Source organism: Nicotiana tabacum, chromosome 3 (genome assembly GCF_000715075.1).
Source record: "Nicotiana tabacum cultivar K326 chromosome 3, ASM71507v2, whole genome shotgun sequence".
NCBI lineage: Eukaryota > Viridiplantae > Streptophyta > Magnoliopsida > Solanales > Solanaceae > Nicotiana > Nicotiana tabacum.
In genome coordinates, this window is record NC_134082.1 from 123,057,718 (window position 1) to 123,060,328 (window position 2,611).

Genomic DNA, 2,611 nt, shown 5'->3' on the forward strand with positions numbered 1-2,611 from the left:
CACTGTATTGCTAGATAATTTTTTATTTATTTTATGTATATTTATTATACATTGACTCCCCTTCATTTTACGATGTATTTACTTTTTTATATTTTGATACCTTATAATGAAAATTCTGGCTCCGTCATTGTACCTAGGGATACCTTTTGTCCTATTTCAAACTTTAATGGTATTTTTTTTTATACTAGTTATTGAGGTCCAGGGGATATATAGCTGCTCAATGTTATTATTGCTTTTTGCTATTTTTCAAAGTTGCTTCTTTTGGCTTATTGTGGCCATGGGTTAATTTTTCAGGTGTTCAAAGAACTTGGTGTTGAAAAGTGTGACCCTACAAATGAACAATTTGATCCAAATAGGCATAATTCAGTGTTTCAAGGCTCCTGGCGTGGTTGTCGTTTGTCTTAAGGTATTATTTTATTCTCAATACATTGATTTGCTGGTATTTTTGCTCTTTATTAACATAATCCTTTCGCAACATCTTAAGTTCATTCCTGATCTTAATATAATGGTCATTGGAAGTCAAATTACTAGCAGACAATTTAGTTGTACTTATTATGTTTGCAGCCGGGATACTCCTTGTATGACCGAATTATTCGGCCTGCTGAAGTTGGTGTGCCTGTAGACGTGGAGAGTACAGAGGCCAATGCCAATCAAAGTACCAACGCTTAAATGGATGGCTCACTACCAAGACGTAAAAGAGCTTTAGTGTTATCTCCGACAAACTTCTTGCTGTTTAAACTCAAATCATTTTGTTCTATAGGCGATTTGAGTTTTAGATCCTCCTTCCATTGTGCAGATGGTAAGCTATAGGTTGGTTTGTGATTAATCTACTGTTGTGTTAAATTGTTATAATGAAATCTCTCTGGCTCTCACGAGACGAGTTTCTATCATAAACAACTTCTCTATCACATACGGGTAGAGGTAAGGTCAACAACAATAACAAACTCAGTGTATTCTCATAAATAGGGTCTGGGGAGGTTAGGGTGTACGCAGACCTTACCCCTATCTTATAAAGATAGAGAAGATGTTTCCGATAGATTCTCGGCTCAAGAAACAATGGAGATAAAACAACAAGTAGCAAACAATAGTAAAAATAATATATTAAAGTAACGGGCGCAAAAGACACAACATGTAATAATAAAGAACCATGAATAAGATAATACAAAAATAGTCCTAGTACTACCGGTAAGTCTAGGAGGAACACACTATTATCTGTCAACCTACAACCTTAATCCTCGACCTCCACGCCTTTCTATCGTGGGTCATATCCTTGGTGAGCTGGAGCAATGACATGCCCTGCATAACTACCTCTCCCAATACTTCTTAAGCCTACCCCTTCCCTTCCTCAGACCCGCAATGGACAACCTCTCACGCCTCCTGACCGGAGCATCTACGTATCTCCTCTTCACATATCCAAACCATCCCAGCCTCGACTTCCGCAACTTGTCCTCCACAGACCTAGTCCCTAATAGCTTCATTCCTGATCTTGTCATTCCTGGTATGACCACACATCCATCTCAACATCCTCATTTCAACTACTTTCATCTTCTAGACATGGGACTTCTTGATGGGCTAACACTCAGCCTCATACAACATAGCCGGTCTAATAACCACTCTGTAGAACTTGCTCTTAAGTCCAGGTGGCACATTCTTATCTCACAAAACCCCCGAGGCGAGCCTCCATCTCATCCACCCCGCTCTAATACGGTGCGTAACATCCTCATCAATCTCTCTGTTGCCTTGAATGATAGACCCAAGATACTTGAAACTATCTCTTTTTGGGACGACTTGAGTACCAATCTTTACTTTCACTTAGGGTTGTGCATAATTTGGTAAATACGAATTATCATACCGAAATCGAAAATTTTGGTATTTGGTTTAAGTTTTAAAAAAATGGTATTTGGTATTTTAAAATAAAATACCAAAATATCGATACTGTACCGAAATATATATTATATTACACAATATTTTCTAAGTTCATCAATTAACTCTAAGTGATCAAATTTATTCTTTTATGTACTGTTTTCTCTCTCTGGGTTGGTATTTGCTGGTTTTGGACAAAACTTTTGTCAACAAACGTCTTTAGCTTTGTATTTTCGAGTACTTTAATTAAGAATATTATTGTCTATGACTCTATGCGCTAGTTAGTATTCAAACCAAATAAACCGAAGTTACCGAACCGAATAAAGCGAAACCGAAAGGAAAAAAACCGAACCATACCGAATTTAATTAGGTATGGTATTTGTATATCATTTTAAGAAATCGAATACCGAAAATACCGTACCGAAATGTCTAATGCTGTACCATACCGACCGAAGAACACCCCTACTTCCACTCCTTCTTCACGCATGCTATCACTGTACTTGCACTCCAAGTACTCATGAGTTTTCGACCTACTCAACTCGAAACCCGTAGACTCCAGCGCCTGTCTCCAAACTTCCAACCTAGCGTTAACTCCATCGCGAATCTCATCAATCAGTACTATAGCATCTGCGAATAGTATACACCATGGCACCCCCCCTTGTATGTATTACGTCAGCACTCTAATGCTAAGGCAAACAAAAATGGACTAAGAGCCGATCCCTAATGCAGCCCATCTCCACTGGGAAAT

The 2,611-nt window shown here is 38.3% G+C and overlaps 1 long non-coding RNA gene across 1 annotated transcript; it reads left to right on the top strand.

The window, feature by feature from the left end:
• Positions 1 to 238: 238 nt before the first annotated feature.
• On the top strand, positions 239 to 875 carry LOC107780871 (uncharacterized). The gene is made up of 2 exons (XR_001646911.1): positions 239 to 406; positions 565 to 875. It is a non-coding gene; the product is annotated as an uncharacterized LOC107780871 (long non-coding RNA).
• Positions 876 to 2,611: the final 1,736 nt, after the last annotated feature.